The following is a 13,699-nucleotide window of genomic DNA, read 5'->3' as shown; positions in this document are numbered from 1 at the left end:
TTCAGTCACAGAAAAGGAAACAGAATTAGTAGTAAAGGAACTACAAAACAAAAAAACAAAAACTCACTTTTGGTCTTGATACGATTTACCAAATTTGATTAAACTTTTAATGCCATTACCATACAAATGTTTTCAAAAACAGAAAGAAAAAAAAGGGGGGGGGATGTCTAGACAGTCAGAAAGGTACTTGTTGGTTTGGCTTTTTTAAACCCTTACCTTCTGTCTTAGAAGCGATAGTAAGAATTGATTCTAAGACAGAAAAGTAGTAAGAGCAAGGCAATTAGGGTTAAGTGATTTGCCCCACACCACTAGGAAATATCTAAGGTCACACTTGAACCCAGGACCTTCCATCTGTAGGGCTGACTCTCCAATGGTACCAATGGTATTTGTGAAGTTCTGTCTGAAACCAGGGGATAGACTAATCATTTCTGAAGAGTTCCCTCTCTGACCAGGATTTCTTCCAGTTCCAGGGTAGAACTCTTACCTTGGACTGGAAAACATGCATCAATGAAAATGAATTCTGGAAGAGTTCAGCTTTTTACAGACTTCTCCCTCTGTGCCCACCCCCAGACTAGATGGTCTTTGAGATCCCTTCCAGTTCCTATGATCACTAAGGTTCCTTCTAATACATAGCTAAAGATTGTAGGACCAGGCAAGGATCACAAAGTCAGACCAAAGCAACATCTCTAAAGTCCAAGGGGCAGGAAGGGAAAGAGTGTGATTGAGAAATGAAAGGCACTTTAGAAGTCATCTAATCCAAACTCTTCAATTAACAGAGGAGGAATCTGAGACCTGGAGTGGTGAAGGGATTTAATCAAGGAAACACAGCTGCTAAGTGGCAAAACTGATCTTTAAACCCAGATTCTCTCATCAAAGTCCAGAGCTCTTCAAGATGATGGAAGCATTTGAGAGAGTGACAAAGCCCATGGAGGCTGACTACAGATTTGGAGTGAGGCATATTTTCCAGACACGGCCAATGGAATCATTTATTTTGCTTAATTGGTTATTTTTGTCACAAGGAAAAGTTTCTATCATTGGACAGTAGAGTGTGAAGGAGGGAAGGAAGAATCATTGGGAGGTTGCATTGATAAAGATTTTTTTTTAAGATAATTTTTTTTAAACCCTTACCTTCTGTCTTGGAATCAATACAGTTTATTGATTCCAAGGCATGAGAGTGGTAAGAGCTAGACAATGGGGGTTAAGTGACTTGCTCAGGGTCACATAGTCTAAGGCAAGATGGGAACCCAGAACCTCCCCTCTCTGGGCCTGACTCTCAATCCACTGAACTACCCAGCTGCCCCCTAAGGTAATTTTTTTAAGAAAAAGAGAGTAGAGAAACAGAAGGATGAAGCCATGGAGACAAATAATTTCTCAGAAATTTAGAAAATGACTCACAGAGAAGAACAGGAACCCCATAGAAGGATGAGGATAGCCCTCCTACATAGAGCCAGCACAGTATAGATCAATGAAATGAAAAATCAGCAGATCTAGGCTTACGTCTCAGATTTTTCCATTGTGGTCCAGCTATGGGACCTTAAGCCAGTCGCTTCCCCTCAGTTTCCTCATCTACAAAATGAGGGCATTGGATTACATGAATTTCTCAGCTCTAAATCGATCATCTATGATTTAGTGACTTCTAAGGCTATTTCCAGCTGTTTCTTGAATCTGGAATAATCTTCCCCCATTTTTCATATATAAAAGTACACTCATCTCCTTCAAGGCAATTTTAAATCTCATCTTCTCCATGAAGCTTTTTCTGACAATCCTGCCTTCCCTCCCTCCCCCTTTCACTTCTCATCCAGGTAACTATGATGCCTTTTTGTTCGATCATTTTTCAGTCATGTCCAACACTCCGAGACCCCATTTAGGGATTTCTTGGCAAAGATACTGGAGTGGTTTACCATTTCCTTATTCATATCATTTGACAGATGTAAAAGAAGTAAGGGGGGGGGGGGGGGGAGAACTCTCTGAGAAGCTAAAGAAGAGAGAAGTGGGACGTGACAGAAAGGTAGGAGGAGAAGGCACTGGGAAAGGGTAGAAGGCAGGACAGCTTCCAGAAGATCAGCTCTTTGGCAGCAAGGCCAGCCTGATCCCTACCTCCATCCCAGGACCCATCCCATCCACACAGCACTGAGTTCAGGTCTATAAATATCTTATCCAGCCTGGCCATACGCTATGGTCCCTGCCTTGGCACTCTCTCCAAAGTCTTGTAAGAAGAGAAGAAGAGTGGGAGAAGAGAGGATAAGCCAATGTCTGGGGTCCACTGGAGTCTGTACACATGGAGGACAGGTGCAGTGAGGGCCCAAGATAGGTCAACAGACACCACTGGACACCCCACCTCCCCAGGCAGGCAGAGTGCCGGACCAGCTGTACAGAAAACCAAATGAGGAGGCAGAATCAAAGGAGCCTGGGGGAAGGGGAAAGCTTGCAACTCTAGACTTGCCTCAAGAAACCTGCCTTTTCCTTCCCCATCTCCCATCTCGCTTCTTCCATTCCTTATTTCAGTTCTTCCATTTCCTTTTCCCTGCTTCCCCACCAATCCTTGGGTCTTTCTCCTCTCTCTCCTACCTCTCTGAAAATTTGCTGTATTCAGAGCATTATTCCTCAGTTAGAAGATCTGAATTCAAGTTCTGGCTTTGATGCTTCCTAGTTATTGAACCCTAGGTAAAGTCTCTTGCCTGAGCATTAGTTTTTTTCACCTGTAAAATGGAGGTGATAAAATTCTTACATTCACAAAATAGCTGGGAAATTTTAAAATCTTAGATTTGTTGATCTTAGAATGCATTCTAACCTGATGCTCCTGCTCCTATTATACTGCTACTACTAAAAATAATCCTGTTGATACTACTACTACTAATAATAGCACTATTAATAATAATAACACTATCAATACTACTGCTAATAAGCCTATTGATACTATTACTAATACTACTATTGCCAAAAATACTATTAATATGACTACCACTATTAATGCTATTATTACTAATACTATTATACTACTAATAATAACACTGTTAACACTTACTGGTACTCCAATTATTAATACTACTACTAATATACTGTGCATACTATTACTGTTAATAAAATACTATTATACAACTACTACTAGTAATACTATTATGCTAACAATAATAATACTGTTAATACTTACTAGTACTTCTATTGTTAATACTACTACTAATATATTATTATTATTTTTTAAACCCTTACCTTCCATCTTGGAATCAATACTGTGTATTGGTTCCAAGACAGAAGAGCAGTAAGGGCGAGGCAATGGGGGTCAAGTGACTTTCCAGGGTCACACAACTGGGAAATATCTGAGGTCCGATTTTAACCTAGGACCTCCCATCTCTGGGCTTGGCTCTCAATCCACAGAGCTGCCCAGCTGCCCCTCTAATATATTATTAATACTACGACTAATAAAATACTATTAACACAACTACCACTAGTAATACTATTATACTAATAATATTAACACTACTACTAATAAAATACTATTAACACAACTACCACTAGTAATACTACTATTATACTAATAATATTAATATTATTAATATTACTATTACTACTGCTATGACTATTAATTCTACTACTACCATTAATACTATTACTAATAATAATAATATTAATATCATTATTACTACTACTACTATTAATACTGTTACTACACTACTATTTTTCCCAAGACTCATGTCCCTCTGTTCTCCCACCTTTCAGAACTACTGAATTTCAATGGAATGAATTGGTCAAGGAGGCCATCAAGTCCAAATTCAGATGGGAAAAAGAATTCCTCTATGGTTTATTTAATAGGTGATTATATAGTCTTTTATCTCAACTCCCACTCAACTCCTTAAGCCATCTATTCCACTTTTGGATAGCTCTAACTGTTGGGAAATTTTTCCTTTATATCAACTCTAAGTTTATTTTTTTGTCATTTTAATCTGTTGCTCTTGGTGCTGCCCTTTGTGTCAAAAAAGAACCTTCTTCCACCAGACAATTCTTCAAACACTTGAAAGACAGCTATGACATCCCACTCTCTACCTCAGCTCTCCCCAGGACTTTTCTTCTCCAGGTTAAACATTCATAATTCCTTCAAATGATGCCCATAAAGCATGATTTCAAGGGGCTTCGCTATTCTGGAGGCATTCCTCAGGATAACCTCTAGTTTATCAAGTTGCTTCTCTGACTGGTACCCAAAAGTGAACACAGCACTCCAGATAAAGTCTTACCAGGGAAAAGTTAAAGCAGTACTATTATCTCTTGAGTCCTGAACTCCATGACTCTTATTGTAATCTAAGGCTATCATAACATTTTGGGGAGCTGTAATCATATTTTTGACTCTTTCTGATTTCATATTAAAACCCCTTGATCATTTTAAGACAAAATACTACTCCATGTTGAACTTGTTAAGTTAATTTTTCAGGCCCAAGTATAAGATTTTACATTTATCCCTAATAAAAATGTTCCCATTAAATTCAGATAAACATGATGGCCTATCAAGGTTACTTTGAACCCTTAACTCTTATCATTATCTAAAGTGATACAGTAACCCCTTCTAGCTTTGTGCCATTCACAAAACTGATGATGGCATCTGTGACTTTATCCAAGACGTTCATAAAAATGTTAAGCTGGACAATGGTCCATGTGGAGTAATCCACTAAAGACTTCTTTTCAAGCTGACATCAATTCATTAACTCATAGTGACTTGGATTTGGTCGTATTTTTGGTCATTGCTGTTCAATTGCTTTAGTTGCATCTAATCCTTTGTGACCTCATTTGGGATTTTCTTGGCAAAGATACTGAAGTGGTTTGCCTTTTCCTTCTCCAGCCCACTTTACAGATAAGAAAACTAAGGCAATGGGGGTTAAGTCATTTGCCTCGGGTCACAAAACTAGTAGGTGTCTGAGGTCACATTTGAACTCAGACCTTCCATGATTCTAGGCCCCACTCTCTATCCATTGTGCCACTTAACTGCTCTTGGTCATTTAACCAGTTCCAAATGAACTGTTTCTAACATACATCTTTCCCTATTAACCACAAGATTAGACAGAGAGCCTTGGCCAAATAGTTTGCCAAAATCTAGGTATCAGCAGCATTCCTCTTATCTACCTGTCTAGGAATTCTGTCAAAAAAAGGAAATGAAGTTTGGCATGACTTGCTCTGATGGAAGACATACCAGGTCTTTGTAATCCTCCCCTTCTTTGCTGGATCTTCACTAACCATCCAGACTAGATGGCCTCTACAGTCCCATTCAGTTCTAAATTTCTAATCCTTTGATCCATTTAATAACATTTTTGTCTACCAGTTATTTCAATATAGGGGTACTCATGGACCTTGACTTAAAAATAAGACTTAATAAGCCACATGTTCCCTTATTATCTTTCTTACTCTCTGTTTACAAAATTCTTACTTTCTGCCTTAGTAACAACTCTAAGACAGAAAAGCAAGGGCTAGACAAAGGAAATCAAGTCACTGGCCCAGAGTCACACAAGTAGGGAAGGGTCTGAATCCAGATTTGAACCCAGATCCTCCCAACATTCGTCCTGGCTCTCTATCCACTGAGTCACATAGATGCCCCTCTTACTATCTCTTATTAATTTTGAATTTCAACTTTTTATTAGATATTTTTTTCTACTTCCAAAGTTATTTTCCTCCACAGAAGAAAGGCAAAATAAAAATGGAGCATCTCTGCCTTCTGCCACAGTCAATCATCATCCCATCTATCATGGATAGTGCTCTCCCCTATTTGGTCCTTCCCTTTTCCCTAACAGAGCTAAAGAAAGCCCTTTTGATTGTCTATAGATTTCCTCATTAATCTCATCTAGACTTTAGTCTTTTATAATTTATGTCTTTTAGTGGCTCAGTGGATTGAGAAATAGATAAGAGTTGGTTCAAATATGGCCTCAGATACTGCCCACCTGTATAACCATGGGCAAGTCACTTAAACCCCATTGCCTAGTCCTTACTGCCTTGGAACCAGACCAAGATGGCGGCTGAGTAGCAACAAAAACTGGAACCAGACCAAGATGGCGGCTGAGTAGCAACAAAACTAGAACTGCCCTGGAACTAATACATAGTATAGATTCTAAGATAGAAGGTAAAGATTTTTTTTTTAATTGATATTGGTCAATGAATTCCCAATTCACTCACATCTGTTTCTTAATAATTCCTTTTTCTTCCCATTAGAATTGTCTCTTTTTGGGTCTCCAGAACTTCATTCCCTTTTGGATTGGCATCCTTCACGGACTTGCACATCATGAGATTTTGCTCATCCTTTTTTGAACCATCTGAGGTTTATCCTCCATAATTAGAAGGTACATATCAAGACTCTGCTCTACTTTCCTTTCCTTCTCTATCACAAAGTTGAAGATAGAATAATCCCTTCCCTCCAGAGGTAGCAGTATTTCCATCCCTTGCTAGGATACTGATGAGAATCAGAATCTTCATTGGATTTTTCATCTTTTGAAGGATGAAATTATTGTTAAGTCAAATCAATAAATGATTAGCTGCTCCATCTATGACAATTCCAAATGACTCAATTTTGCTAGCTACCTCGACAGAAAGAACTGATGAAGTTTGATGGCAGATTGAAGCATATTTTTTTAAACTTTTATCTTTTTTGTTGGGGTTTTTCAGGGGTGTGCAGTATGTATTTTTCTTTCACAACATGACTAATGTGGAAATTATGTTTTGCATGACTGCACATGTATAAGCTATATCAAATTGCTTGCTTCTCAAGAAAAGAGGAGGGGAGGGGGCAGCTGGGTGGCTCAGTGGATTGAGAGCCAGACCTAGATGAGAGGTCCTGGGTTCAAATCTGACCTCAGACACATCCTAGCTGTATGACCCAGGGCAAGTCACTTGACCCCCATTGCCTAGTCCTTACCACTCTTCTGACTTGGAACCAATATCCAGTATTGATTCTAAGATCAAAGGCAAGGATTTCAAAAAAAAAATAAAGACAGAAGGTAAGGCGTTTTTATTTTAATTTAATTTTTAATAATTCAAATATTTTATTTTCCCTGTAATAACAATTGTCAACAAACATTTTCCAAACTTATAAGATCCAAATTGTCTTCCTCCCTCTCTTCTCCCACCCCTCCCAGCAATGATAAGCAATTTGATCTGGGTTATACACATATTACCGTGTAAAACACACCACATTCATCACTATTGTAAGAGAATATTCACATAAAACCAAAACCCCCAAACAAAAACACAAATAAACTAAAGTGACAAACTAGTATGGTTTGGTCTTCATTCGGACCAACAGTTCTTCCCCTGGAGATGGATAGCAGTCTACAGCAGGGTAAGAGTTGTTTGGTTTTTTTAATTGCTTTTACGTGTAATTGGGAAAAAATATATTTTAAAAAGTTGATTAGCTGCTCTGCCTTGGGCAGGAATAGAACTCAATATCCCAAAAACCCTGAAATCCTCATCACTCTTATAGTGAACTCCTCATCTATTTCCTCCATGCATTAGCTGGTCTATAGCATACATGAATAACCATTTTGCTTCTTCTCCCCTCTGAGAGATGGCTGACTTAAGCCACAAACAACATTGCCATTTCCCTCATTTGGTCTTTCCTTTCTCTTAATTCATTTTGCACATGAGAAGTCCTGGGTTCAAATCTGACCTCAGACACTTCCCAGCTGTGTGACCCTGGGCAAGTCACTTGACCCCCATTGCCTAGCCCTTACTGCTCTACTGCCTTGGAACGGAAGGTAAGGGTTTAAAAAAATAAAAATATCAACATCAATTACATCACCGCTCAATATGTCAAGGACCCGTGATTTTGTCTTTGTTGGTATGGAACTCCTGCTTGGGGGCTCCCTCCCTGGATATCAACCAGTAAATAACGTATATTCTTAGAGAGTTGCCTGAAGTTCAATAAAGTTAAAATGACCCATGGTGACACAGGTAATAAATGTCAGAGGAGGAACTTGAACACATGTCTTCTTATGCTTCTTATGCTGAGCCCAGCATTAGGTTACTGCTGGGTTAATCTTTCCAAAACCCTCCTTTCACTCTATTCCTCCCCTCCTCAATCCTTCAGCCGATGACAGCTCCCTATTACCTAATGCCACTGAGTCTAGACTCCTGTTCCTGGCTTTTGTGGCCCTCGAAAATTCTATCCCATCTTTGCAATATTATTTCATATGATTCCCAACAGCCACATTCTGCTCCCAGTCAGAAGCACTTTCTCCCACAATCAGCATGCACGTATTAAGCACCTACTACATGCTAAGTACTATGCTCGGTGCTAAGGATACAAATGAAATAATCACTATCTAAAGATATCTAGTCTACATAAAAACTTAATAAATGAACAAAATAAATAAATAAAAATAAAGATATCTAGTATCTTATAACCATGGGAAATTTTTCTAAAGTAATTAATTAAATACAATTTTAAAAAAAATAAAGATATCTAGTAATTCTGGAGGACAGTTTCCAGTCTCTGACCTTTTGCTAGTAGGGTCCCAGGTACCTAGAAATCTCTTCCCTCTTCCCTCTCCTGCCTACGGATCCAAAATCTATTTATTTTTTGACTTAAAAAATAGATAAAAGGACCTGTAACCATGGGAAAATATTCTAAATTAATTAATTAAATAAAATTTTAAAAGAATGTCTAGTAATTCTGGAGAAAAGCTTCCAGTCTCTGACCTTTTGCTAGTAGGGTCCCAAGTACCTAGAAATCTCTTCCTTCTTCCCTCTACCATCTATGGATTGTAAAAAATAGACTCGAATACAGGACTACAATCCCCATGAGCCTTTGCTCCACTTCCCCAGAATGCCTTGTAATCTCACCTGGGCCAAGATCGAGAAGGTATTTAAGCTGATTCCAAGGCTTTTGAGGGGCTCTTGGCTCTTGGACTTCCATTTTGGGGCAGGCCTGGCTTTTTTTCATAATGTAGGTGAGGTTGTGTCTAGGCCTCTCTATGGCCTGGACACGTGTCTCTTATCCTGTATTTTCTTTAATCCTTAATCTTCAATAAACCTCTAAAAAAAATATAATACTCCTTGCAGAGAGAAACTAATTTCTACCTGCCTCAGTCTCCCGTCTCCCCTAAATTTTAATCTTTACAGTTGGCGTAACCACTTCGGGAGAAAAAACTCTCAATCTTTTGATTTAATCTTTAATATCTAGTACCTAGAAAAAAAAATTTTTGAGCCATCTCTCTGGCCAAGGTGTTTTACCCTTGCAAAGCTGCTGCTCGATCCAGACTTGTTGCATTTGCCGCCCACCCCACCCAGCTCAGCCGCTTTTGCCTGCGGGCGTTCAGCCCCCATCCAGACCTGATTCAACCAAGATTGCAATCACCTGGTTCCCAATCTCCTGGCCCTCTGGCCCTGCCTGCCTGTTTCTGCGCCCCAGACCCAGGAGCTCAACACCAGCTGGTTCATCACCCAGATCCTTGGAGCAGATTCACTCATCGCAGGGGAGAGAGGAGAGGGAAAGGAGACCAGGTAATTTTCCCTTAGGCTAAGCTTCCATGTGGATGGGGGTATTGGCCACAGGGGAGAGAGAAAAGAGAGACTAGAGAGAAGAAACAGATCTTTTCAAACAGAAACCTAAAAAGCAATGGGCTGTTTAAAAGGATACCTTTTGACTGTTCTGGTAATAGCATTAACTTCACCTGCGTGTCAAGGAGAAGATTCAACTAACTTTGAAGGGGAAAATGGGTGGCCCAGCAAACTGGGAGCCAGGCCCAGAGAAGGGATGCTTCCCAGCTATGGGGCCCTGGACGGGTCCCTTGAAACCCATTGCCTAGCTCTTACTACTCTGCCTTCGGACAATAGACATTTAAATGGATAAGAACCCTCAAGGAACTTTGAAGAGACTAAAGGCTATATTCTAAGGCATTGCAGACTCCAGTGGTTTATAAAAATCTCTGTATTCTATTGCATTTTTTGTTATGGTTTAACTTTGTGATTTTAAGTTCATATATTACTGGATTCAATATTATTCTGCTTGAACTGAAAGTTGATTGAATTTATTTTGAATGTACTGAGTTTTGAAATTTTGTTGTTTTTCCCCTATAACTGTGTTGAACAAATATTATTGTGAATAAGCCCATATATGAAAAAACAGCCTTTTTCTATTTTGCTGAGGATAGATGGACTTCAGAACTGGTTATAATTGTATTAACAACCTTGGAAATTTTAATGTGCTAAATACCTCAAATGACTTGATTTTAAGGGTTTTTTAAATATGATTTTTGGAATTTTTTTTTTTACAATCTGGTTATTTTTGCCAATTGTAGCTGAAGTGAAATACATTTTATAACCCCCAACCTTCCTGCATTTCTAAATATGTGAATGGAAGTTGGGCAGTTAATCTCAGGGCATTTGTATCCCTATAAGCCTCCAAGAAAAAGGAGTACCCCTTTATTTATACTCTTCAGCTCACTACTTTACTTGCACCAGAATGATATATAGATTTCTTGATTATGTTCTTAACCCTAGATGAGTTTTACTTTGTTTTAAAAAAAATGTTTAAATACCAAGGTTGAAAGATTGCTATGTTTATAAAAATTGTGACAAATGTCCATCAATTCATAGGTTTTAAGTGCCATACAACTTATGTGAAATATGAAAGTGTGTTTGTTTGCTATTGTAATTAATTGGGCTATTGAGAATTTTGGGGATTTTGATATCTACATATTTGTACTACTGTATTTTAAAAAATGAAGAATTGTTAACCTTGTTCAATTCATTTGCCTCCTACTCACAGTGATCATGGCCAGATATTAAGAGGAAATGGATCTCATTTTTGGTGAGAAAGCCTTGCATTTTATATTTTCTTAGCTGACACAGAGTGTCAATGATTATAAGCTATATTTTTGAATTTTTTAAAGCTCTTTTATTATTATATTTTTCTTGCATGTGCAATATACTTTTTCTCTCCTTTTTATTTTTGAAGCACATGTCACCAGCATTAAGATTTTCTTTAACTTTTTGACTTTTCAGTACTACAAGCTTAAGATACATTTGCTAATGCATGCCCTAAAAAGCTTGTGACTATAAAAATAATGCCACTAATTATTTAAAAATTATGGAACTTTGCTTAATGATTCTGTCTGATTCCAGGACAAGATATACACACAAGAGCCATTGCACAGAGCCAAAGAAAAGCCAATCCAGGATGGATTGATGCACTTCTAGGCCAATACAAAGGTCTTGAACCTAGTGTGAAGACTCGAGGTTACTATGTTTAACATATGTTAAGACATAGGCTTTCCTTGTGTCCACACTCACTCTGAAGATACTCACAGACGAGTATCCCCAAACTTGGCTCCTATAATCTGGTCCCTTCCTTTTCTGCCTTCCATAGTGTGCTACCTTTCTGTAGTCCTGGCTACTGACTGGGTAAATGCCTCATTGCTTAGATCATTTTGATTGGGCCCTGATTCAAGAACCTGTTACAGATTTATTTTTCTTTTACTTGGAATTTTTACACATAAGACTTTAATAGTCTATATTTTCATCCAGAAATTTTTCTTTTCTTTTTGATTTTTCTGATGTCTTTTTAATATCTCTTGTTAATTGATTCATATACCTCATACCTCAGCCATGCATCCCTAAGTGATCCCTTTTTTTTTATATCACCCTCTTAACGGGGAGAATGTAAAAAAAATATCATTATTTAAATTGCAAAGTTTAAATTCCTTTTGAGAAGAATTTTAGGTAAAGAAGATGCTACTTCCCTGAATCCAGAAACTGAACTGTTGGAGAAGCCACCATGAAGAAGCCTACAGACCACAAGTTGCACAAAAATGAACTTTGGGTGTGGTTGATTGAACATTTATTTGCATGCATACTTTCATGCCAAAGGGGACTGCCCCTTAACTGGCTTTCTGTCAATGCGTTCAGCAATTATTGGTTTTATTCTTTTCTTTCTCTTATCCTCAAATTATTGTAATCTTTAAATTGATTATGTTTTCATGATCCTTTGGAAAAAAATTAATTTTTTTGCAAACGATCAAACAGAGGAATGTAAAAAATAGACTCGAATACTTGGGGAATAAATGGGGACTACAATCCCCATGAGCCTTTGCTCCACTTCCCCAGAATGCCTTGTAATCTCACCTGGGCCAAGATCGAGAAGGTATTTAAGCTGATTCCAAGGCTTTTGAGGGGCTCTTGGCTCTTGGACTTCCATTTTGGGGCAGGCCTGGCTTTTTTTCATAATGTAGGTGAGGTTGTGTCTAGGCCTCTCTATGGCCTGGACACGTGTCTCTTATCCTGTATTTTCTTTAATCCTTAATCTTCAATAAACCTCTAAAAAATATAATACTCCTTGCAGAGAGAGAAACTAATTTCTACCTGCCTCAGTCTCCCGTCTCCCCTAAATTTTAATCTTTACAGGATCCAGAATCTATTTTTTTTAATTAAAAAAATAGATAAAAGGACCTGTAACCATGGGAAAATATTCTAAATGAATTAATTAAATAAATTTTTAAAAGAATGTCTAGTAATTCTGGAGAACAGTTTCCAGTCTCTGACCTTTTGCTAGTAGGGTCCCAGGTACCTAGAAATCTCTTCCTTCTTCCCTCTACCATCTACGGATGCAGAATCTATTTTTTTTAATTAAAAAAATAGATAAAAGGACCTGTAACCATGGAAAAATATTCTAAATGAATTAAATAAATTTTTAAAAGAATGTCTAGTAATTCTGGAGAACAGTTTCCAGTCTCTGACCTTTTGCTAGTAGGGTCCCAGGTATCTAGAAATCTCTTCCTTCTTCCCTCTCCCATCTACGGATTCAGAATCTATTTTTTTTTATTAAAAAAAAATAGATAAAAGGACCTATAACCATGGAAAAATATTCTAAATGAATTAAATAAAAATTTCAACAAACATAAAAATATCTAGTAATTCTGGAGAACAGTTTCTAGTCTCTGACCTTTTGCTAGTAGAGTCCCAGGTACCTAGAAATCTCTTCCCTCTTTCCTCTCCCGTCTACTGATCCAGAATCTATTTATTTTTTGAATTAAAAAAAGATAAAAAGACAAAGTTAGATGGCTCAATGGATAGAGCACCATGCCTGGAGATGGGAATTCTTGGGTTCAAATATGGCCTCAAACACTTCCTGCCTATGTGATCCTGAGCAAGCCCTTACCATTCTTCTTGCCTTGGAACTGATACTTTATACCAAATTTCTTTCTTTTTTCTTTTAAACCTTACCTTTCTGTTTTAGAATAGTGTTTTTAAGGCAAAAAACTAGTAAGAACTAGGCAGTGGGGGTTAAATGATTTGCCCTGAGTCACACAGCTAGGAAGAGTCTGAGCCAACACTTGAACCTAGGACCTCCTGCCTCCAGACCTGGCTTTCAATCCCCTGAGCCACCCAGCTGCCCCCCTTAGTACTGATTCTAAGGCAGAAGCTAAGGTTTAAACAAAAAAATAGTCAAAATTCCATTTCCCTCATTGAAGTGTCCTTGAGTACTCTACCCACACTGCCTTCTCCTTCCTCTGAACTTCTATGGCATTTTTATCTGAAGCCACACAATTAAGCACTCTATGAAATGCTGTTCTTGTTCTCTAAGATCCGTGTGGATACGACCTCCTGACCACTAGCCTGGGTTTGAGGGCAGCAGGAGCTGCTGAAAAACCGGTTCAACTGCTTTACTCTGAGATGCTTGTATGGGAAGGCTCCGGTGACTTGAAGACAGAGCATCTCCTCACTCTCCAGT

The 13,699-nt window shown here is 38.3% G+C and overlaps 1 protein-coding gene across 4 annotated transcripts in view; it reads right to left on the bottom strand.

The window, feature by feature from the left end:
- Positions 1-13,699, bottom strand: part of TEAD4 (TEA domain transcription factor 4) — a 74,420-nt gene that overhangs the window by 31,391 nt on the left and 29,330 nt on the right. The gene's annotated exons all lie outside the window — the stretch shown is intronic.

Source organism: Monodelphis domestica, chromosome 5 (assembly GCF_027887165.1).
Source record: "Monodelphis domestica isolate mMonDom1 chromosome 5, mMonDom1.pri, whole genome shotgun sequence".
In the NCBI taxonomy this organism is placed as follows: domain Eukaryota; kingdom Metazoa; phylum Chordata; class Mammalia; order Didelphimorphia; family Didelphidae; genus Monodelphis; species Monodelphis domestica.
The sequence above is the reverse complement of the archived record's forward strand: the minus strand, read 5'-3'. Positions and strand labels throughout refer to the sequence as shown.